Raw genomic sequence first — 25,526 nt, 5'->3', positions numbered from 1 at the left:
AAATGGTGTGTGACTCCAACAGGATCATTACACATTGTTGTGCCCGATTCCCTGGATCAACCCATGATTCTATGGTCTTGAGGAACTCTACAATACCACGCTACATGGAGCGACACGCAGGGAACAGATCCTGGCTACTCGGTGAGTCTCATTACATGCATGATTATGTGGGGTATGTGATTTGGCAATGACCTGGCAGGAAGGGGGGGGTGTGCGTACGTAGCAATGGCATTCCACATCATGCGTTTCTCGTCCACATACAGGTGATGCTGGATATCCACTGAAGAGATGGCTCCTCACACCAGTCCGGAACCCACGGGACCAGCATGAGGAGGACTACAACCATGCCCACTCACGTACCCGTGTAGTCATCGAACAGGCATTCGGCCTACTGAAGACTCGTTTCCGCTGCCTCAGCAGGTCTGGCGGGGCACTCCTGTACCGCCATGAGAAGGTTGCAAAGATGGTCATGGCATGTGTCATGCTCCACAACATGTGCGTACGTAGAAATGTGCCCATGCCCCCTGACGCAGAACTGCAAGCACCTGATGATGGTCATGATGAGGGTGGGGATGTGGCAGCACCTCATGGAGTCTGCGAGGCACCGGAGGCCCGTGACATTCGTCAGCATCTCATTGATGCATGCTTCTAGCACTCACGCCTGGTGGCTGATACATGGACACGGGACTCGTGGCACTGTGTGTGTCTGGGACATGCACAATATGGACTGTACGCCTATGATGGCCTAGTACACAAAGATCAATGTCCACACATCTCATTGGTTGATCGTGCACTGTTTATGGCATATGTGATATCATGTTGAACACCCTATCGACCCGCCACCCAAGTGAGCCCAACACACCCCCTCCACCCTCCTACCTCCCCCCCGAACACCAGTGTCCAAAGATGCTCATTGTCAGTGGGCAGTCGCTATTGCAAGCCCCCTCTGCGGGTATCAGGGGCACCCCTGCCTGTGGAGCGCAGGTTCCTCCCAGATCTACGTTGGGGGCTGCCCTGGACGGAACTTGCAACGGATGATGTGTCTGCCTGCTCACGTCCATGCATGTCCCTAAGGGTTTGCGAGAGCTCAGTGAGCACACGGCGCACTGCGGCAAGTTCGGCACATACGTCTTTGGACGTCGCATGCAGTTCCCCCCTCAGGCTCTCGGTGCTTCTCTCCATTTGGACTCTCAGGCTCTCGGTGCTACTCTCCATTTGTGCCCTTAGCGTCTCTGTACCTCTCTCCATTTCTGCCCTAAGTGTCTCAGTTGATGTTTCTATGTCTGCCTTAGTGCCCCCACATTCATCGGCATGGTCCTTGAGGAGCGTGGCCATTTGCTGCTGTTGCACGATTAACTGGTCGAGGGACTGTTGCCTCTGCTGGGCCATGGCCATTTGCGGGGGTGTCACAGAGGGGCTGTTGTCCTCATGTTGCCTTGCCACAGGGCTTGTGGGGGATGGCCAGTCGTCGTCTTGTGGGTGCCCCTGCGTGGTATCCTCATGTTGTACGGGATGGGACAGACAGGGGGATTGGGACAGGTCATGGATGGGTCTGACTTCGACATCCCCGTCTTCGGTGTCCGAGCATGCTGCCATCAATGGGGTGTCACCTATGGTGCTGCTGCCACCAGAGGCAGTGCCTTCTGTGGCATCCATTGGGGGGACCTGTGGTGGTGGTGTTGTGGGCATGCTGGCTGCTGGGGTGCCTGTTGATGTTCCCTCCTCTGTGCTGCCACCTGATTTGTGCTGCTGCCGTGTCTTGATGCGTGCAGCTGAGGTGGAGGGTCTCTGGCCGTTGGTCTTGGCCCTCTTTGCAGGTGTGCTGGTAGGGGTGTCCTGAAGCTCGTCGTTTGGATCGGACCCTGTGGTGGAGTAAAGGAGGGCGAGGGTTATTGATGGGTCTGTGGGAATTGGAATGGCATTGTATCACATGCATTGGAGTGGTACCTGAGGGTGATTTGGGTCGGGGCCTTGGAGGTGCTTTCATTTGTGTGTGGAGTGAGGGTGCAGTTGTTTGGCAGCCTGCAGTTAGGGTGTGCCTGCTGCACGTGTAGTGCGTGTTTTAGGGGTTTTTAATTATTTATGTATTTATTGTGGGTTTTGACGTGCGCTATCAGGCCGATGTGTGTGGACGTTCTCCTGGACATGTGTTTCTGTTGCACTATGTGGACGCATGGTACTTCACATGGATGGACTGTGTGGATTTGGCATTGTTTTATTTGGCCCACCTACCTGAATCTTCGGATGTCTGCACTCCTTTCTCCATCCCTCCGACTCCCTCTATGCTCTCCATTCCGATGGTGGAGGCACAGATTTCTTCCCAGGGGGTCAACTTGATGGGTGATTCAGGGCCTCCCCCGGTGGCTGTGGCAATGTTGCGGTTGGCAGAGAGTATGCTGCGGACGCGTATCCGCAGGTCGTCCCATCGCTTGCGGCATTGCTGTGGGGTGCGGGGTGCGGTCCCCACCGCACTTACCCGCTGTGCCACCAGAGCCCATATGGTCTTCTTGTTTGCAAGTGCCGTTCTGGTCATTTGCGTGGAGAAGACGACGGCAGCATTCTCCTGGAGGGTCTCTGTTAGCACGGTGAGTTCCTCACGGGAGAAGTGGACCTGCCGCTTGCGGTCGCACGCTTTCTTCGCTACTTTTCCCATTTTTCTTGGTTTCGCTAGGGTGGATGACGGGTTGGGGTGTGTTTCAGGGTAGTGATTTTAGTGGTTGTGTGGTTTTAGTGGTTTTATAGGTGTACGGCGGGATGTTTCCCGTTCCGGGGCCATGTTTTAACTTCCGTTTCCGTATATTTCCGGTCACCGTACTTTCCGGTAGGCGCACACTGCGGTGACCGCTAAGAGGGGTGGCGGTATTGCACCTAGGGCGCCGTACGGCGGCGGTGTGGGCCGTTTTGGGGTCATTTCCGCCATCGCGGACTTTGCACTTCCGCCATGGCGTGGTGCTCGTGCCCGATGGGTCGGAATGGGCCGCACTTTGCTCCTTCGTGCAATGGCGGAAACGCTATTTACGCTGTGGCGGTCCGGTCAGTCACTTTCCGCCAGGGTCGTAATGAGGGCCATAGAGTTCAATAGGCCAATGAAAGCAAGGAGGAGGGCCATAGTGGGTGTGAGTAAGTTAGCAGAACCTATTACATACTCTGTCCACAAATACCCAATACAATTATGTTGCATGGGTGACATTTGCTGTGCATTTAAACTCAACCATATCAAAAGGAGGGGAAATGTCGGTAAAACATAAAAAGCAAGAGAGACCGTCTGACAGTAGTGGAGCAGATTGGTAATCCAACTGTATAAAGCTGACGAGAATTCCCCTTAAGAAGGCCTTTTTTCCAGTTGGCATTTAATGCAGATGTCTTTTCCAAAAGAGAACAAGTGATGGTAGAGAAATGTGGGGGTCGACATTGAACCGAGAGTATTTACACAAATGTCCAAAATATAATTAAATCCAAGATTGCAATTAATAGTATTTTGCTGAAAACCAGGCTTACAAGCGATGCCACTAAAAGGAGGAATATAATGCAAGGCTTCATGCTTTGTGGTTAATAACTAAAATTCAAACCATGGGTAGGTCCACCATAATAAGATTTCATTTTGCCCTATGGGGCAAAAATGGGAATGGGGAAGGGCAATGGTGGAAGGGGGAATTACCGCCCCGCCAACCTTAGGAATGGGGCGGTAATTCCCCTTTCCGCCAAGGCGGTGCCGGTATTTTACCGGCATGAACCATGGCGCTAATAGCGCCATGGCTCACCGCCTACCGTGTAATGAGGCCCAATGTCTTGTATGATAATTCATTCCCCAGTTCCCATATGAGTAGGGGCCCCTCCCTCCTGTACTACACAAACGTGAAATGGCCAGGTTCTGTACATGGGAAAACTGGAATGAACTATTGGCACATTTAAATGAGGGTTTCTCTGGGAACAAAAGCCTGGGCCTTCTGGAGATTGCTGAAGCCTGCTAGGACGTTTATGGAAATGGTTACAGCAGTGTGTGAGGAGGGAATCATCTTAAACTGAGTTTGGAGTTTTATAGGGGTTCATCTGCATAATCCAGCCTTGGAATAGCATTTGCGACGGGACTGCAATCACTGTGTTCTGATTATAGAGGACAGCATGTGAATCTTAGGTCAAGGCAGAGGTGTAGAGCCTGGTTACAAGCTTACATTTCCAGTTCTATCTTCTGTTTCTGTGTTCTTTTTCAAACGCATTTTCGTGTTTAAGGGAGTGCTACCTGCCACATACTGGCTGTTTCAAGACGATTCAACATTAGACAACAAAGCAAAACAGCATAATGAAACATCACACAATATAACCTTACATAACCTGACCTAACCAGCTATATGAAATTGAAACCAGCATCATGCCGTCCCCTGACCCCTCAAAAGAAGGGACAATCAGGTGTTTAAAAAATGCACGTGAAAAATAAGCAACACTCAGGTAGATTCCAGTTAAAATGCATTTAGCTTTGGTAACAAATCATATAGATTGCAGCAGACAAAACAATACATGACAGCTCAAAATCATGACACAACATAACAAACCACAGCGTATCATAACAAACAGTAAGCAACAAAACGTAAGGAATCACATATCCTTCCACAGGGTTAAGTCAGAAGCCATTGTAACACAATAATGTGATAGGTGGATGGTTTTTAATGAAACTTAACCCGCATTGCTCAGGCAACCCTCCCTACCTTCTGCAAAGGCCATGAGTGCCATTGCAGAAGGGGACCAGATTTAAGCAAATCAGTATCAGTTCTCTGAATGGAAAACCAATCAACCCCAGACATGTTTCAACCTTGTTGGGCCTCATTAATATGGACATCATTCAGGGGTTCCCCTGCCTCCAACGGCCCAGGAACCCAAAGAATAAACAGCTAAATGAGAAGGAGAATTACTGCAAATCACCAGATCTGCTGGAATTACTTTGGTCGGCACACGTTCATAGAGGTGGTACTGTTAGTAGGGGGCTGTATTTCCATGCCCTACATAAGATCAGTTGCACAGTTTCTATGCTGTGCACCCGCCCCTTTCTCATGCCCCCTTGCTCATGCCCCCTTGATCATGCCTTACCCCAGAGCTGACTGCTGTTCTCTATAGGCAGCATTTCCGGGACCATAGCTTCAGAACAAAATAAGGGGAAATATATGGTTTCTAGAGGACGGCGATGGGTAATGACCAATGCCGCCTTTGCCTTCTTATGGCCCTTTTGTTGTAGCCCTAAACACCCCTGTGGATCAAAAGAAGACCCAATTTAGGACGTCCACAAGTGAGGTAATGAACAGGCCACAGGCAGCACCTACAGCTCATTGCTGAACGTACTGCTGGGTATTGAGGGATGGGTCTTGTGAAAGCTGCTTCCGGATTTTTAGGAAACAGGAAAAACGACACTGGTTACACACATTTCTTTCTCTTTATTAATATTCCTCTGTTTGTTATTTCCACTTGTCTTATGTTATATGAAGAAAACTGGGCATGTTGATTTTCCAAACAGTTGTTGAATGAGGCAATGGACGAAACTGATGGTAATTGCCAGCTGCCCAAATGAACAGCCTGAGCGTAGTGAAGGTCTCCTAGTGTGGGCTGCTGTGCTGTTCCTGGAAGGGTCAGCTCAATGCTGAGGTATATATCACCATTAGTACCCACTAGTAACCACATGCAGGTGCTAACATAAAAAAGAAATGACTTACCTTTGGTTAGTCCTGTAACGCTGTGGTACTAGGGAGTCTGTTTTCAGTGTTGATGTAGTAATGAGCACTGAAAAAAGACTCCCTCTTCTGCACACTGGCTCGTAGGACTGACTGAAGGTAAATCATTGTTTTTTTTTCAATTTCCTTTAGTTTTTATCAGCCTGATTCCTGGTTCAGTGTGACCGGGGGGGGTATCCAAGAGAGGGGCATGATATGAGTGGTATATCGTTCAGAATAAAGACATTTTAGACAAAAATAAATAAGGATTTGAGTTGTGCATTACATGCTAGGCGTTGACTTGGGTGTGTGCCGGATTGAAATCACTTACAGCTTGGGGGCTCGTCACGACATCCTGAATTAGACATACCACTTGTAACAATCTAATACAGCGTGCTAACTGACGGGGTACATACACCTTGTTGGGCTACCATACTGTGCTACACTGTAAAAACACCCTTCAATAGAAATACTCAAAGGAGTTGTTTTGCAAAAGTAACCCTGAGATAAGTCAGAAGGAAATTAACATTTCCAGAATGGTGACATTAGTGGAAATCAATATGGCAAAAGGACACCTACTGCACACATTTTTTGTCAGGGGTGAATGTGTAGAGCAGGATGAGAATGTCTGGATGCAGGAAATCAAACAACAAATCACTGCCATAGAATTAGATACATGGCAGGACCAGGGTCTGTTACACCAGGCGCTTAGTGAATTGTATATGGCCCCAAAAGTAAAAGAAGAGCAATGTAAAATTGCCAAAATAGCGGCTTACCTATACCTCCACATTGGAGTAATACAGGAAAAATATGCCGAAAACATAGATAGATCTGGCAAAAAGGCAAGTACGATCCCTAGTGGAAACCCAAACTGACTTGGACTCTGCAGAGCAAAGGCTACAAAAGAGGCAAGATTCAGAGAGACAACCCAGACAGTACCTGACAAAATTAAAGGAAGATCTGGATCTCCTGCAGCAAGAGAAGCAAGAGAAGGTAGAGCAGGATACCAAATTACTGAAACTGCAAAAAGAGTGTCAAGAAAGGTTGGATTCTCTACTACAGAGCCAACTAAAGCTGGAACAGCAAGTAAATTAAATAGAGACTGCGCAGGGCAGATAGTTGCCCTAGAAAATCAGACTGATGAAATGAAGGAGGAAAATAATAAATGAACAGTGAAGGACCTCCACACTCAAACAGATTTTGATGAGGAGCGCCAGAAATTATGTGCCATTAGAAAACAAAGGGATGACCTGGCTGCTCAGAGGGGTACTCTAATTCAGGAAACGGATGCCTTAGGCCAGGAAGTCAGCCATTTAAAAACCAAGGTGGAAGAAAATCACCTGGCCCAGGCACTGGGTAAACTCAAAATGGACTATGACAAGCTGTTAGAGCACACCAGGAGGGTGGAAGATGCTCTGGCAAAGAATGATCAGGCCAGTAAGGACAGGAATCATGAGGTGAGTCTCCTGCAGTAAAAGTTGACCCAATACTCCCAATGCTGACAGGAAGCACAGAGAGATAATGTGGCTCTCTGTGAAAAAAATGACAGGCTCCATAGACAAACAGCCATGCAGGAACAACTAATAGCGACCAGTAAGGCCTTAATAGAAGAACAAAAGGGTCAGATTTGTGCATGCCAACAAGGAGTAGGGGCTGAGAGAGGTCAGATGGGAGAGGGAAACCCCTGAGCATAACCTCAGGAACCCTGTTCTCACCAGAGACTTTAATCCCTTTAATTTCATGGACTCTGCCACCCCCATGTCCACTGGCTCACATGAACCAAGGGCCACGGGGATGTTAGACTTCAACCCAATTGGAAATATGGGGCTAATAGGTCAGTGCCTCCCAGAAATGGAGGGATGGGTATCTCTGTACAGGTTCCCAAGTGCTAGGGCCATCTTCTCTGATCAGGGAGACTCAAGTGAGGGGAGAATCAGAGAAATGGATCCTCAGAAATATAACTTACCGAGAGATCAGGCAGTGAAATTTGGTGGGGAATTCCATGAGACTAGGCCCACCAAGAGCATACTAAAAACCTATTCCCAGCTAGGACAGTGGCGGGGCGTGTGAGGCAGAGTACTCAGCCAATCCTGGGAGCAAGGAAGAGTCAGAAGACTCTTGTGAGCACCACAGGTCCCTAGAGACTAGGTCCCCACATTCTGCCAGCCATTCCCAAGCTCGCAGAATCCAGGAGAGCCTAGAAGATCAGACAGCCACCTCTGGTAGCAGTGCCTCTGAGTCAGAGGATGAGTGGACCAGGGTGACAAGAATTAAAAAGGCTAACAAAGTTAAGAGGGCTTTACTTAAGGATCCCCTGAAGCAAATAAAAGCTATTAGGAGCGTCATCACGCCCTACCACAAAAATGCCAAATATTCAGTTTGGGAGCACCTTGAATTATTTGAGCAGATGATGGAGACTTTCCATCTGAAGGACAGCCAAAGCGTATTCAGTATGTAAAGTGGAATTGTACTCCAGCTTCTTTGCGGGGCTGGAGGATCAGAACCATTCCAGATAGTCCAGCTTTAGGGTGGCCATCCCGAAACATTTTTCCACTCATAGGAACCCTCAAGAGGCCCGCAAGGCAGCGTACAACTTACAATGTGGGGAAGACCAGGCCCCACAAGAATTTGTTCAGGAATTGAAATGCACCTTTGCGCAGACCACTAGAAGGGTGCGCACTGACAGTGAGGAATTTGTGAACACCTTCTTTCATGCTCTCCCTAAGTATATTATGACCCAGCTAGTGAGGGACTTTCATGAGAAAATATCACTAGACTGGGTCATTGGACAAGCAACGCACATCTATGAAGTACAGAAGCCGTTGGAAAGTAAAAATATGAGCAAAAGCCCCAAACCAAACAACACCCCTGCTGCTGCTAAGGTGGCGGAGGTGAAGGTTGCCCCTATATTAGATCTGGAGATGGGGGGCCCTAAAAACCTCCCTGTGCAGAATCCAACCAACCTCAAACCCAGAAGGCCCTCGGGCCAATCCCAAATGGGGAACCAGGGAGGTAACCCCAAAAATGGGACCCCTAACTCCCCTGACTACATCAGACCATGGTTCAAGGGAAATAGACCCATCCTGGGTTATGTGTGTACTCCTCCAGCCCAAGGGGGGGGATCCAACCAGACAGCTGGAAACCCAGGAAACTTCTCTCCTCACTTTCCCCAGGAGGGCAGTAATCCCCCAAATGCCGGACCAAATTTCTTTCCCCGGGAACCCACAAAAAATCAACCCTCAAAACAACCCTTCTTTCTTTCCCCACTTTCCTGAGCCCAGACAGCCCATTCAGGGAGAGACGAGGCCAAGGGTGGGGGGGTACCCAAAGGTTCCTAACCAGGGGTATTATGCGAGAAGGGATAGTTACCTTTTCCCGGGATCAACCCAGGGTAAACCTGAGGACCCCGTACCAGCTAGAGCGGGTGTCCCAACTAGAGCGCTAGGTCCAGAATATGGCACAGGATCTGGGTTGCATGCTGAGGGCTCAACAAAACCCTCAGATGTGCATGACGGCTCAGAACTCCTCAAATCCAGGGTCTGGTGCTCCAGAACAATGAAGGGGGAAGAACCCTGACAACCCACCGGTTCCCAGGGAGGAGTAACAAGGGGAAGGGGGGTGTAAAGCCTTAATGGAAGCTTCCTTCCCCCCTTGTGGAAAGCCCCTGGAAACCCAGGAACCGGAACTAAAATCTCCTGCCCCCGAAAGTCTGCAAACCCAAGGAGCAGAGGGTGGGTAGGAGAAATAAAGAGCCTAAAAAGGCCCATTTTGAGGGGGAGGTGCAAATCTTCCAGTTTGAAAGAGAGGGGTCCTTAGAGGATTCTGGGAAATGGATCTTCTCCTTCAGAGATGGGGGAACTCCTCCAAAGAAAAATGGGTCCCAAAGGATCCAAATCCAGACTGGGTAGATGTGGGGACCGAGTTAAAACCGCCCATCATCAGTACATGGAATGACCAGCATGAAAAATCCCCTGGTTCAAACCCATCCTGGTGATTGCCTCTAAAAGGGGGGGGGGGCAGCCCAGAATCAGAACCAGGGGAACCCAAAACTTCCCCCATATCTAGCTGTCACCTTTTTCTTACAGGTTCCCAAGATCCCAAACAGAATCCTGCCCAAATCACCTGTGTGCATTGTCTATGCCCCCTTGAGGAAAAGGAGGGAAGATGTTATGCCCCAGTCCAAATACAGGGACAATGTGCAAATTTGCCACCTTTGGAACTTGATCCCAAGCTACCGTTCTGTCAAAAAGGGCCTTTGAACAGCTGAATTCGGGAAGGGGAGAGAAATACCAAATTCCTCTCACCCCTCTTCCTGGACAACTTCAGAACTTCGATGGGAAGGAAGTTCCTGTCAAGGAAGGGGACTGCTGATTTAGACATTAAAATTGGGCGACACAAGGTGAAGCACCCGGTCATAGCTGTGACTCCAGAGGGCACACCATATTTACTAGGGAATGACATCCTGCGTAGATTGTCTCCCCTCATAGATTGTGTAAACAAGGTCCTCTGGACCCAGACTAACCGACCAATAAAATTGAAACAGAGCGTCAACCATGTTAGTTTAAACGGCACATGACACATGCTTGAACAAAAACCTGACTAAATAGAATTTCCCTTCATGAATAATCAAATCCCAGACGTGACAGTAATTGCAGTAGGACAACAAACTGGTGATGGGGAGTCCTCTCTATTTCTGAAAATCAACCTTCCTTCCAGTCTAAGGTGGCATTCCACACTGGAAGGAAACACTCTGAAATTCTATACAAATTCACAATCAGAAAATCCCATTCCTATAGTCCAAAAAGATGAAAAATCAGCTCAAAGCTTGGCTGATATTCAAAAAATTGGAGAGCAGTTGTTCATCCCTAAACAGTTAAATGAGGGAAAGGACTCTGTTCTCACCCGAGTATGTGTGAACAACGGTAAGAGCTTCATCAGCGAGGCCATGTTCCGCAAACTCCCAAAAGATCCAGCCATTCCCACATTTAAACTGTTAGATAAATGGGAAATGGACCTGGAAACACCCAATTCCAAACATCTCCTGCCTAGCAGGTGTATGCTCAAAATTTCCATAGGCAACAAGAACATAGTCCATAATTGTTGGGTCGTGCGAGATGTCCCTGCTGTATTTTATTTAGGCAATGACATTCTCAATCGCTTTGCCATTAGTTTGGACCTAATGAACTTCAAAGCTTGGTCCCGATTAACGGGTAATCCCATGGACTTTGATGACCCAGAGAAAGCATTTCGGTCAGCACAACTGCTGCCATATGCATTTGAAATTCAGATTGGAGAGGAAGTCACCATCCCAGAACAGACCCGACAATTCTCACTGGAAGTAAAAATTTAAAGAGGACAGAAACTGAAAAATCTTGATGCCTATGTTCACCTTAATGCTCATTTCCAACGGCAAGGGTTGGGGGTCAACCCAACACCACTAGTCAACAAAGAACACAACACCATTCCAATAGAGGTGGATAACAGCGACCTAAAGAGTATCACTTTTGTTTCCCCTTAGGGGCCGGGGTTCGGCGAGGATGCAGTGGAATCTGTGACGACCCGTGAAGAGGAATAGTACCCCCGGTGGTAAAATCAGGTAAGTCTATGGGGGGTAACTATATTGCCTCTGTGTATTACCTTGGTTCACCTTGCTGTTCTTGTCTTCCCCTTAGGTGCCAGAGTGCGGCGGGAACATGGAGAAGGATGCGGTGGAATGTGAAGATGCTGCGAAGGCCAGTGAGTTCAGCGCGGTGCTGCAGCAGGCGAGGTGACGCGCATAAAATAACTTCTTTCTTCCAGCTCAAAGGCGCGATGGATCGGGAATTCAGGTAAGGATCAAAGGTATTGCTTGTTCTAACCTTTTCTCCTTCTTTCTCCCTTTTTCTAGGAGCTCCAGACTTGTGATGGGCGAGGCAGAAGACTGAATGCAATCTTGCAGGCACGGTGAGCGTTACGCTGCTGGATGCAGAATAACGCAAAGCGTGTGCTGCTCTTCGGGTGTGGTTTAAATAGCTCCAAAGTAGTCCCAGGTAAGTATTCCTCCTCAGCCCCACCCGAGTAAAAAATAGTCCCTAGGTAAAGTAGTCCCGTCCAAGCCTCTTTTGGCTTGGAGCTCTTGCAGCATGGTCTGCATCAGGTAAGTTTGCAGCATGGTCTGCATCAGGTAAGTTTTATTCTATGAGCCTGGCGCCTATGGTGCCAGGACTGACTCTCCATATGAGCCTGGCGCCATAGACGCCAGGACTGCACCCAAATAGCCCCTAGCAGGGGTTGTTGGGCTTGCTTGCAATAACTTGATGCCTGCTTCCGGGGTTGCTGGACTTGGTCTGGGTCCCCGGGGGTAGGCATCATGACACTGATCCAATCCAGTCCTGTGCCGTGCTGTGACCAGAGTGCGTTGCAGATCCAGTCCAGTCCTGTGCCGTGCTGTGACCAGAGCGCCTTGCTGATTGAAGATCCAATCCGATGTGCCCTGCTGTCTGTCATAGAACCAGATCCCATTCCCTTACCAGAATCTTGATGGACCAGAATCCTGACGGTTCTGTGTAAAAACATATCTAGTGAGTATCTATAGATAAAACTGTGTCACTAATATTTGTACCTTGCTTAGTTAATCCCTATCTTAAACCCATCCTATCTTGTATTCACAATCTGTATGTTAGGAGTAGTTTTGAATTATCTGAACTCTCTCCAAACCATTCAATCTTCCTCCTGTAACCTATTGCTAAAACTATCTTGCGCTGATCTTTTCCCATCTGAAGAAGGTGAGTCGTTAGCAGGCATTCATTCTGATCAAGTGGCTGTGTTCCTGTGGGGCATTCGTTTTGTTCATAGTCATCCTCTAGTGTAAGAAATCCTTTTGTCATTTTAAAAGCGCATTTCTGTTTTCCATTCTCGTGCCTATCTCGAAAAAATGACCTCCACTAAAACGTCCATAACTTCCTCAGTTTTTGTGCTAGAAAAAAAACAACTTCTGCATGTAGCTAACATCAACAGCTTTAAATTGCATCTTCAACCGCATCCCAAATCTATACGGTTCTCCCGTTCTCCCGATTATCGCGCAGTGAAATGTTTGCTGTGAATTTCGTTTTAGGGAAATTCTGACACTTTAAAAACAGCTTTTAATTGCTTCCGACTTGGTTTTTAAGATTTCAAATTGTTTCTTAGTATTCAATCATTGCTTGTGTTTGTGTGCAACTATCCAAAGCGGCCCCCATAAGAATTTATAATAATTTCAGCAATTTTGACCATATTTGGTGTTTTTGCCCAGTACATTCTAGGTTAACTTTAAAAGCCATTCTGACAGCTTGATAGTCAATTCCGTTTTTCTCTTGTGTTTGCTGGGGGAAAGTAGGATTGATATTCTGTGTGAATTTTGCCATTCCTGAAAACCTGTTCTCTCCTCCTATCTCTTTACATTGCCTATTGGGGTTGAGGGGTGTGTAGGGGGAACCTTTAACCACAGTGCTTTTTGATCTGAACACACACACAAAAGTATCATTTCTGTGCTGAATTGTTTTGCTCACTATTACTCCTGGTGTATTAAATAGATTATTCTGTGTTACATCACCCCATTGGTGATTATTGTGTACCCATTAAAACATAGTGTGATTAAATTGTAAATACATAAATAAATATTTTAACTTTGCAAACCAGCCTGATTCCTGGTTCAGTGTGACCGGAGGGGGAGGGGGCTCCAGGAGAGGGGCGTGATATGAGTGGTATGTTGTTCAGAATAAATAACTTTTAGACAAAAATAAATAAGGATTTCAGATGTGCATTACACGCTAGGCGTTGACTTGGGTGTGTGCCGGATTGAAAGCACTTACAGGGAGTGCAAAGGATGCACAGGGCGAGGGTCACGCAGTATTGGGGAGCTCGGAACGTGGGCTTATGCCATTTAATACAGTCTGCATTCCGAGCTCCCTGATTGACTACCTCCCCACCCCCCATGCTCCAGGGTGCTAATATGTGCTCTGAATTTAAAATGAGGGCTTTAGAGACAGCGTTGTCAGTCAAGAAAGTAGAATTTTCTACACTATCAAAGAAACACAAGTTCAATGGAGTTGTTTGTTCCTAGACCGATCACATCATACAGTGACAACTTTAAACGTGAACTGCTGAGTTGTTCCTTAGACTATATCCTGTGATTAAAAGACAGTTTTCTGTTTGGTTGCAACACTGAGGGCCGCATACATTGTTTCTGTGCCTTGCAAATTGCAATATCTATATGCTATGCAGCGCAATAGTAATATAGTAAATTGTAAACAACATGCATGGTAGGTATTGCCAATCTACGTTTTCTATGCTCCACAATATAAGCATGGCAGCAACAGTGATGTCTTAACTGAGACACAACGCAGCCAGAATGAAGTACACTCTTCCGGGACTACTATCTCTTGAAACTTCAGCTGCATAATGTCACACAAGTCCACGGGTAGCTGTGATGCCTGCTTCTATAATTGCAGTGAATGCAATCTAAAATGTATTAGCATATATCAAAATCGAATTCATATGTTTGGTGCATTAGCTGAATTTAGCATTTGGGGCCCAATTCTGAGGTGCATGCAGTAATAGAAAAGTGTTCTTCCATGAAGGAGGGACACTTTTCTTATAAGCACCATATTCTAAGAACGAAAAAATTGTGGTGTAGGCACTTTTGCATGTGCCTGATTAACCACTAGGAATGCAAGGCACGGTCTTCGAGGGATTCTCCTGGCAGAGCACTGCTTTTGCTCGTCAAAAACCAAGGAGTTAAATTCACTTCTGCTGCACATGTTTTCCCTTCATAAAAATCGAATTTCCCAAACTGCAGCACCACTTTTCTAATTTGCCGAAAGCATAAGGAAACACATTAGAAGAGTGGAGGCATTTCAAGAAATGCTTGCAGTGCCACTGGTGTTTCTCCCACAGTGAGAGATTTTAGCAATGTTTGCTGGCTGGAAAACACGCCATCTCCCCTCCAATCTTCCACCCACCTCAAAATGGTGGTGTTGCAAACTAGAGGGGAGACTATCAGCTTTCTTCACTAAGTGTATCACTAGCTCAGAATCGGTCTCTCAGTATGTCATTTCTCATTTAATTTGCCATGTATGTGTGGTTCCACAGTTGAATCCGATTGATACGTGACTACTGCCCTCCAACATGTGCATTCCACTCTGTGGGTCCAACTTTGAAACAAGAATTGCATTCCCACCAATTAGTTTATTTTTCTGCATGTGAATTAAGTGCTGCAGCAAAGCACTTACGTGGAATCGGGGAGCTTACCCCTTGGTATTCTTCCAGTTGCATCCCTGGTAAGTTTATAAAATAATTTCACATTTAGTTGGACATAGGTTTCCTGTACACTTAGGTAAAAAGTTAGTAGTCTTCTAGTTTTAGCACAGCTTAGTTTTATTATGGCTGATGTCCAGACAGCACACAAACACACACAGGCGCACACCCATACACAAACACACAGGACATACGACACATGTACATTGCAATATAGAACTTGGTAAATTCTAAAATGCCACACAGGAAAGTCACTTTTGAGAAACTCAGTTGTAATCAGACACACAAAAATAGATTGTAGGTTGAATGCATTGCATTCGTGTGAAATGTAATTTTTTTCAAAGTTGAAAAGTCAATAACGTCGTATTTATGTGCTGTTTCATTGTATCACGCTTGCCATGTACTCAAATTATGTAAATTAATGGAGTTCTTTAACTTTAAAGCACTCTCCCTAACATTCTCGTGTTTGACAAGTCATCTGTTCTTCTGGTCCTTGCAGTATGGAAAGAGTAACTGCTTGCGTGAGACAATATTAGCTGCATTTATGAGCCGAATGTCCATGAGAGAAAATTATTAAAATGTGAATTGTGTATCAGGTCGCAGAACTATGATGTAAGTGATACAATAAAATGGAGTGTCATACTGATCTTGTATTTTTGATGGGCGGTTGGGCTTGTGTGGCCAACTCTGTACTTGCTCTGTGTGTGGTGCGGGGGATGGGAGGGTGGCTTGAAGTTCTGTGGTCCAGATGTGCTTGTTCAGTATCAGTGCCAGAAGCGTGCCCTATTTCTGCTGAAGCTGACCTGTTCTGTATGTACCTTGCATAAAGGGGTTACAACTGGCATACAAGGCTTACATGGCAAACGCAGGCAGGGCTTGGTCATTTTGAGGATATGATGATATACCAACAGCATGTGTTTATATGAGGCTGTACCTTGCAAAAGATTAATGTACTTGGCATGTGAGGCTATGCCTGGCATACCGAAACACTACTTGGATATATAAGGCTACCCTTACCTTACATATGACGGCCATACCTGACTTGTGACACTCTACCTGACATAAGATAGTAGTAACTCTAATATGAAGCTCTTCTGATAGACGAGGGCAGTGTCACAGGCATGAAACGTTTCTACTGGGTGTATCACTGGCCTATTACAGCAACACACTACTTATGTATGGGTGGTAACTAAAATAACCCTTTGCCTATTTTAAGAACACACTATTTTATTAATCTCAACAAATTGTGTTGATTTTTTTAAATTTGATTTTGACAAAAAACAAGCATCTCATAAAGCATAAGTTTGGTTAGCACAAAGAGAGTTCAGAGATGAAACGCCACAAATTAGGAATATAACCAAATGGGGGTTGGGGGGAGAACAGTGGGAGCAGGGGGGGAGAAGATCGGGCAGAGGTGCTGCAAGTCATGGGGGATAACTGCGGATTTCCACAGGTAGATCTGGCTGGAGAGAGTCTGAGGTAGGAGAGCCTCGGGTGTGCTTGCTGGGCGTTGGTGTTTCAGCTATGCATTGCCAGAGCCCAGGGGAAGTGTTCCATGAGGGCCTCCGGCTGGGGTTCGGGAGCTCCTAGTCATATTTGGACAGCCAGCGGAGGGACGGGGGCTTTCTTGCCATGCGGAGAATTGCTCCGCATCGTCCAAGAAGGGGGCCCAGGTGTCATAGAAATTGTTCCTCTTCCCAGGCGGAAGGCAGTTATTTTTTCCGCCACCGCGATGTCCCTGCATTTGGCCCACCACAAGGCCACTGCAGGGCCATCTGGATGCTTCCACAGTCTGGCTATGGCGATCTTTGCTGCCGTGAGGAGCTGGGTGCACAGGTTTGCCAGGTTGCCGGTCAGTGGAAATTGGCTGTCCCCTGTGCTACCTATTAAGATTATCCCTGGAAAAGCCGGTGATTTGTTTGATAAGGTCCAGGATCTCTTTCCAATATTTTGCGGCCATCGGGCACGACCAGAGCAAATGGAACATGTGCCTGTGTCTGAGCATCCTCTCCAGCACAATGGGGAGATTGCTGGGTTACTTTTGTTTAGAGTCTCCGGGGTTAGGTACCACCTGTAACAGGTTTTTATCGCTCCCTCCTTATTTGTGACGCATTTCGAGCTCTTCTGAACTCTGGTCCAGATCTTACCCCATTCTTATATCTGGATTTCTCTGTCAATGTCCCTTTCCCAAATTTCCATATAGGCTTCCTTTGTGTTGGGGTCTCTTTTGCCCAGTAGTCTATACAGGGTCGATATTTTCCCTGCAGGGGGCGGCGCTGTAAGAGTTCTTTCCAGAGCCGTCGGTTCTCTGCTGCCGTGCAACTTCACCGACTCATGTGAGAGCCAGTGTCGGAGCTGCGCGTAGCGGAATCTTTCCGATTCAGGCACCCCAAATTTGCTCTTGCATTCCTCAACGGTTAGCGGGTTTCCCTCCGCATAGAAGTCCCCTACATGCCTCAGCCCTCCCGCATTCCAGCGGTCGAAATTGTTCGGTGCCTTGCTAGGGGTGAAGTCTGGGTTATCCCAGATTGGAGATAGTGGGCCAGTTGTGGTCCTGCAGCCCCATCAACTGGCTGCCTTCCTCCAGTTTTGCACAGTGTTCTTGGTCACGGTCAGTAGTATTTGGGGGTCGATAGGCCTGACGGTGTGCAGGAGTGGCTCTACGGGGCCGCCGCACCAGTCCTCCTCTAGCTTTATCCAGCGCAGTCCGTTGGAGTTTAATGTCCAGGTGAAAGCCGGTGTGAGCTGGGCCACGAGGCAATACCTGTCCACCTCTGGGGCCCCTAGGTCTCCCATCTCTGCTTCGGAGCATCACCCTCCTGGCTATTCGCAGCTTCTCCCCCCCCCCAGACGAACTTCAGGATGTTTGCTTGAAGTTTCTGTAGGTCCTTCCTGGGGATGGAGATAGGGAGGGTCTGGCAGTAGTATAGGAGTCTGGGCACCAGGTTCATTTTGACCGCTGTTATTCTTCCCAGCCATGACACCTCTTGCTTTTGCCATCTATTCAGGTCTGATTGCAGCTCCTTCAGAAGAGGGGGGAGATTTAGCCTATAGGCTTTCTCTATTTTGCTTGGGATCTGGACCCTCGGGTAGATGAAGTGTGAGTTGACCGCTTGGATGGGGTGGCTTGCGGCCAGTGACTCGACCAATGCTCTTGAGGTGTTAATCCCGAGGGCGGTTGATTTTTCGAGGTTGACCAAAAACCCAGCGGCCGCCCCAAAGTTAGCCAGTTCGCTCGACAAGGCCTCCAGGGATGTTTCAGGCTTGGTGAAGGTCAGGAAGACGTTGTTGGAATACAGGGCTATTTTGTAGGCACCCCCCCACCGTCAGCCCGCCTATCAGGGGGTTATCGCGGACTCTGCAGGCGAACAGCTCCATAGACAGGGCGAAGATGAACGGGGATAGAGGGCAACCCTGCCGCGTGCCCCTGGTGATCCGAATCATGGGCGATTTGTTGCCGTTCATTCTCAGTGTCGGTGTTGGGTGCTGGTAGTTGGCCAGGGTCCATTTCCGGAACTTTGGGCCGAAGCCTAGGTGTTTTAACATAGCTCCTATATATCCCCAGTCCAGCATGTCAAATGCCTTGTGCACGTCGAGCGACAGGACTGCCATCTGCTCCCCCGTCCTTCCCGCCGATTCAACGACATTTAGGGTGCACCTAATTTTGTCAAAGGCGCTGTGGCCTGGGATGAATCCTGTCTGGTCTGAGTGGATTAGTTCTGGGAGGAATTTTGCCAGTTTGTGCGCCAGGATTTTCGAGAAGATTTTCGCGTCATTGTTCAGTAGGGTGATCGGTCTGTATGATGAGCAAAGCTCCGGTTTCTTTCCCGGCTTCAGGATTAAAACTGTCAGCGACTCCTCCATAGAGGGGGTGATGGAGCCGGAGGTTAGGAAAGAGTTATACAGCGATGCAAGAAGTGGGGCCACGATGTGGGCGTATTTTTTGTAGAACTGTGTCGTTAATGGTCGGGGCCCTGGGCTGTGTTCTTCAGGGATCGAATTGTGTCCGATACCTCTTCCGTAGAGATGGGGAGTTCTAAGGAGTCGAGCTGTGGGAGCGGGAGGGTCCGGTAGGTTGCTTGCAGGTACTGAAATTGTGCTTCTTTATTCATGGCGGGACCCGACATAATCCTCGTGTGGTGCTCAGTGATGATTTCCATTTTCTCTGTTTCTGCACAACAGGACTTGCCGTTCCGGTCTCGCAGGGTTAGTATCCTGTTCCGGGAGTGTACAGTTTCTGCACTAGCAATCGGTTGGCCTTGTTGCTGTTTAGATAGTAGTATTGTTTTGTGTAGGCTAGCGCTCGGGCCGTCCGATCTGCCAGATGCATTTCGAGCTTCGCCTTTGCTTTCTTGAATTCCCTGCCTATTTTCACGGAATGGTGTTTCTTGAATCAGGATTCTAGTTCCTCCACCTCCACCTCCAGTTTGGTGAGTTCGAGTTGGTGTCACCTCTTGTGTGCCGCTGTGCAGTTGATGGCCACACCTGTGATGACTGGCTTCATTGCGTCCCAGACCATGGCTTCGGAGGTGCCCCTTGCTGCATTCTCCTTAAAATAATTTGTAAGGGTGTCCTGGAGTTCACTGCTGGAAGCTACATCTGCTAGAATATAGTCTTGTAGTTTCCAGGACCTCTGAGAGGCCTTCTACTCGAAGGCTGCTATGACTGGGGCATGGTCGAATATCACTTTGTGGCCAATTTTTATGTCCTCAATACAGGGGTAGAGTTCGCTGGACACCAGCAGAAGGTCTATTCTTGAGTGGCCTCTGTGAACGTGGGAGTAGAATGCATAGTCCCAGTCCCCATTATGAGCTAACCTCCAGGTATAGATGGTATCTGCATCCCTTAAGAACTCCGCCATCCCCAGCACCCGGGAAAAGTCCTCCCTGGAGGGCGGCAGTGTTTTGTCTAGGTTCGGGTCCGGGGTGAGGTTGAAGTCTCCTCCAATTAGTAGGTGCCCTTCTGCGAAGGAGGTGAGCACGGGGAGGATGTTACTGAGAAAGTGGTCTTGTTCGGTGTTCGGGGCGTATATCACAGCTATGGTTACTGGGAGTTCGACCAGGAGCCCCCTAAGTAAATGGTATCTCGCTGCCGTTTCCCGCTTCACCGTGATTCAGGTTAGTGGCACTGCATGGCTGAGGGGGATGGCTACCCCCCTTTTCTTCTGACCTAATGAGGCGAAGAATTTCGTGGGGTATTGTTGAAAGTTCACTCTCTTCTCATCCGGTTGCAGGAGGTGAGTTTCTTGGAGGCACACTATGTCTGCTTCCAGGTGAGCTAGTCTGTGTTTCACAGACTTTTGTTTTCTGGGTGAATTCAGCCCCTGTATGTTCCATGTTATCATGGTAAGTTCTTTAGTGGTCTCCATAGTCCGGGGAGGAGCTGCGGAGGAGTTCTTTTAATTGCCTCTTCTGGTGCTCCCTGTAGATTATTAAGTTCTTGTTCCTGATCCCCTGTCCATGTTCCCTCCCTCCCCCTCCTCCCCAACTCAAACCAGGTCTTTAGGGCCAGCCTTCGACCAACGGGTATCCGGCGAGGCCAACGCAACCCACCGATTCAGAGGCAACAGACTGATGAGTGGTGAAATAGTGGGGTCTGATATTCTGGCACCCCCTCATGCCTTCTGCTACTTGCATGTTCGTTGCTCTGCATGGGGGGTAGGTTGTGTCGTGGGCCCCTGGTTGGGGCTTATCTTCTGGGTACTTCTGTGTGAGGTGCGCTCAGCCCGTGCCTTTCGGGTTGCTTTTGGGCGGTCAGCCCCAGAGCCTCCGTCGTCTCTCCACGCGCATCCAAGCGGGATTCAGATTCCCAGTTCGGGCCGACCTGGAGGGTGCGTCCTTGTCGGGCTCCTTGTCATATGCTTCCAGGTTTAAGAGCTTTTCAGCCTCCTGTAATGTGCGGATGAGGCGGGGTGTGCCCTCACAGGTAAAAGCCAGGGCCATGGGGATCGCCCAGTGATAGATGGTTTTCTTCTCCCTGAGCCAGTCCGTGATGGGTCGCAGTACCTTCCTCTTTGCTACAGTGGTGGTAGCCAGGTCCTAGTACAGAGAGATGGAGGCATCCCTGAAGAGGATGCGGGGTGAGTCCCTCGCTTCCCGCATGATTTCCACCTTGACTTTGAAGAAGTGTACTCTGGCTAGGACGTTGGGTGGGGTGGCCGTGTTTGCTCTTGTTCTTGTTCGGTGCACCCTGTCCAGCTCGAGTGGAGCACCGTCCGGGAGGGTTAGTATGAATCGGAACAGGTTGTTGACGTAGGGGCCCAGTTCTGTGTCTGAGACCGCCATTGGAATCCCTCTCAGACGGATATTGTTCCGGCGGGAGCGATTTTCAGCGTCTTCCTGCTGAAGCTCGAGGGCTTCGCATCTGGCCTCAAGTGCTGAGATCCTGTCCGCTCCCTCCCCGATCTTGTGGCTGTGTTCGCATAGGGTCATCTCCACCTCTTCCGTTCTCCCCTCCACCTCCCCCATTCATTTATCCAGGGCCGTGATCTTTTTCATGACCTCCTCTGTGCCCTTCTGGTATTCCTTTGTGAGGGCCTGCAGCAGCTCCTGCAAATCCGATTTGGTTACTGCCTGCGCCATAGGGGTCGGGTCTGCCTCTGCCTATGTGCTTACCACTAGTGTCTGTGAGTGGTCCCCTTTCTTGGGTTTGTCTGTGCTTGGGGTTGCTAACAGGGTCTAGATGCCTGTCTGTTTTGTGACTTTCAGTGTTTTGGCCATGCTGGGCGGAGCAAAAGAAAGAGTTCCTGTGGCCCCTCAGGGGTGGGGGGTTCACTTGTGCCCCTGTGGTTCTGTCTGGCTTAGACCTCCCTCAGGGGGGGTCCTAAATTTGTTGCTGGAAAGCCAACCAGGCGTTTAGCGGGGCGGACCCTGAAGATGCAGATATGGGGTCCCGGAGTCTGCGGGTACTCGGAGGTTGAAATTCCGGGGGGGACTCATCTTGTGTCTCCCGGAGTTGTGCCATCCTGGAGTTTAGCTGAGGCTTGATAGGGGCTGCGCGGGGGTGAACACTTCAGAGGTGTAGGGTCCCAGGGGGGAGTTTGAGTTACAGCGGCCTCTTCTGCTCCCGTGGCTGCAGGGTGCCACACGACCCCTCCAGGCGGTCCAGTGGTGGTTATTGTGGTCCCGCAGTGAGGGGACCACCCAGGGGAGGGCACCAGCCTCTGGGCTGTAGACCCTGCTGTTTGGTGTGCTCGTCTGTCACTCCCCACCCGCGGCCAGCCCACAGCGCCACGGTTGCCGCCACGGTTGCAGAAGACACTGCTCCTGTCTTCTGCTGGGGGATCCGCTTCTCGGTGCCGGAGGGGCTCTCCGCCCGCGGCCGGCACACAGAGATGCAGGCGCGCTGGGGGTTTCACACTCCAGGCTGGCCCTGCCCAGAGCCACAGGGGGCCGCGCGGGAGGATCCGGTTATGCTGTGAGGAAGTCCGCGGGCCAGTGTGAGAGTTGGAGAGCACTGATGGAGCGACCTCAGCCGCCAGCGCCCAACCACTCCTCTGGGTTCAGATGCAGGGGGCCGACTCCCAGGCCCCTAGGGCCGCTGCTTTTGGCTTCTGCTGGGGTGGTCTGCAGCACCCACGAGCACCACCGCTTGTTGGTGGGGCAGGGCTTCCCCCAGCCCGGGGCTGCCGGAGCTCCGAGGAAGTGACTTCACTCCCGCACAGGGGCAGTCTGGGGCTGCTGATCCATTGGTCTCAGCTGCTGCTAGCTCTGGGGTCTCGGCTCCGGTCCCACGTCTCGGAGGTCCACAATCTTGTCTCTGCCAGCGGGGGGCATTTCACCCTGGCGCCACCGCGAGCTCCCGGGGATGTAGAGGGCTGAAAACGCGCCCGGGTGGGCCCCTGCCTATGCGGGACGGTGGGCGCCCCTTTGCTGTGCGTAACGGGTTGTTTCACCGGCTTTTCATGGTTCGGCTGTGTGGCACGAGCCCGGAGCTCCTATAGAGCCTCTCCAGCCACCATGGCTCCAAGCCACATCCCCCGTTTATTTATTTTTACATCTGTAATGTTACATCATGTGATGTCAGTTCGAAGGTCATGTGACATTACGTCTTGTAACATCACTGGGTTCAAAAGATAATGTGATGTTGCTACCTCTCATATCATTGAGGTGTGTGAGGACATTTCTGCTAGCCCTGCCATTTTGGTGAATTGATTCCCTGCTGGTCTCAATGGTGAAGGTTGGTTCCCTATGGTTCAGTGATCAAATGACCCAAGCTTAGGCTTACCCTCTCTCACTTTGGGAGACACACTTTAACCAATAATAACTGGAGGAGTGTTTTGAAAGAATCCTAACCAATGGCATTGTTCTGGGCAACCTTCCACACAATTTATTTTAGCCAATCTGTGCCACTGAAACAGGGTACCAGTCATATGAAAACAGTATTGGTACTGCCACGAATAGGAGGCATCCAGCCTGAACTACTAGGCCGTATTCGATCTGTAAAGAATCACAAGCAAACTCAGACATGTATCAGCCTTACTGGGCCTCATCATTGAGGTGAAACTTTGCTCCCTAAGACAAGGTGATCAATGGACCGGCGACTGGACACAGCCTCTCTCACTAAGGTGTAACGCAGTTACTTAAGGTGATTCCCATAAAGGTACTTTTAGTATCTTCTTTGTGAATTCCCCCTTTTGAGGTCATATGTAAGTGCCAGATGAGAGTGCACAGATCCTCGATTAAGACTCTGCTGACAATCGGGATTACAGATTGCAGAAGGAACTTGTTCATTGTGCTCAGCGCAATTCTCTCGGATTAGAGGTACTAACTAAACTAGCACAGCTGGAGAACTGAAGAAAAGTAGCCAGCTTCTTATTTTAGGAAAACTATTGATGGTGCATTCATGCAGGGCAGGATAAGGCTGTGGATAATGAACTGGACAGTACAGGAAACATTGATTGATGCAATTCTTAGATCAAGTGTCCTTGACCCACTGTTTTCTGTTATTAAAGAATACAAGTGATGGGTCAGTGTTTTATGATGTATATTGCCTCTTGATACCTATCGAAACTACTTTAAACAAATATGCACTTTACTGTTTCACTTGGCACTATCATAGTGAGTGTATGTGGTCAGTAGGGTGCAGCCACTTCCCGGTCCTTGTGGAGGACTCCCGGGCACGTTTGTGCTATCGACTGTGTATGTGCAGCATGGGCTGGAGCTGTGTTGTGAACGAGGGTGCAAATCAGGGGCGCTGATCACGGTGCTCGGTGTGGAACAGCTGTGGCGAGGGTTCATATTGCAACACAGACTTCACGGTGCGGGGCCACGTGTGTTCAGGGTTAATGTGAGTCAAGCCAGCAGGGGTCACCTCAATTAACAATCATGCTGGTAAGATAGCTCAGTGGGTTGCGCACTTGCTGCTGCAATCTGAGTGTGATCTGCAGGCCGCAGGTTCAAATCCCGGCAAGGCCAATTTAGCCTTTCATCCTTCCGAGGTTGATAAATGAGTACCAATTTCGGTTGGGTGATATTGTATGTAAATATGTACTCTATGAAGTGCTTTGCATTAAGGCACTATATAATTAACATATCATTAAAGGAGGACATTTGTTTTAGTTGGTACTCGGTGGAATGAATGCTGTCTGCTGTACCTGTGGCTTTAAGAAGTCCATAAAGGACATAACAATTGTGTTTTTGGAGATTTGCTTCCAGCTCTCTGTCAACATGGTCTGTTCTTTTCAATGGCGTAGCATTTTCAGTGTTGCAACATTTTCCTGCATTGTCCTGTATTTGTCCTTAAGTGTTGGTCTAACCTCTGTGTAGGGGCCAATGTCGGTGAGGGTGACCTACATTATGACCGTGATACAATGTGTTATGGCTTTCTAAACTACCAATCCAAACTGATTTATAGTTTTTCACCAGAAAGCTTGTCTTTTCTGTTGGTGGAGTGAGCTCAATTCTTGCAGGAGTAGCACTGATCCGCTATCTGTTTTTTAATATGGGTTCCCCGTCCCCTTTTCAGAGCTGGAAGTATTTTTTGTATTTTTATTATTTGCGCATTAACAAAGGGAATATAGGGAGCTTAGACATTAATTATTTTACTGTTCTTTTTCCAATATTTGAATGGCCCAGTATTTCTTATTGGCCTATGAATGGGTCTTGCATGTTAAAAGACAATTTAATGAAGTGTCATTAAACAATCATAGTGGCTCATGTGTATATGATATCAGTGGCAACACTGAAAACAAGGATTTGTCTTTCTATGTTGCGCTCAGAAATCCTCTTTTGTGTCGCCATTTTGCTAGGACATTGGGCTAATTTTCGGTGTCCTTTTACCACATTCAGAATACATGGGCACATTAAATATTTGCCATAGTGTTTCCTATTGAAACCATTTGATGTTCCCTAAAAGCATGCTACGAAATGTGAAGAGTGATGAGAAGCGCTGACCTCTCCGGGGGTCGCGGGAGGGGGCCACTGTCTGAACTGTGCATTTGCCTCTGCACTTCATTAGAACCTGATTACCTCTGCCATTAACATGTGCTTCCGGTGTAATTATTGTGATATGCCTTCCACACTAATGGACAACTGGTACACTCTGCCACCTTGATGA

The sequence above is a fragment of the Ambystoma mexicanum genome, chromosome 8, assembly GCF_040938575.1.
Source record: "Ambystoma mexicanum isolate Mex_15411 chromosome 8, UKY_AmexF1_1, whole genome shotgun sequence".
Classification (NCBI taxonomy): Eukaryota; Metazoa; Chordata; class Amphibia; order Caudata; family Ambystomatidae; genus Ambystoma; species Ambystoma mexicanum.
This window is presented reverse-complemented; position numbering follows the sequence as displayed.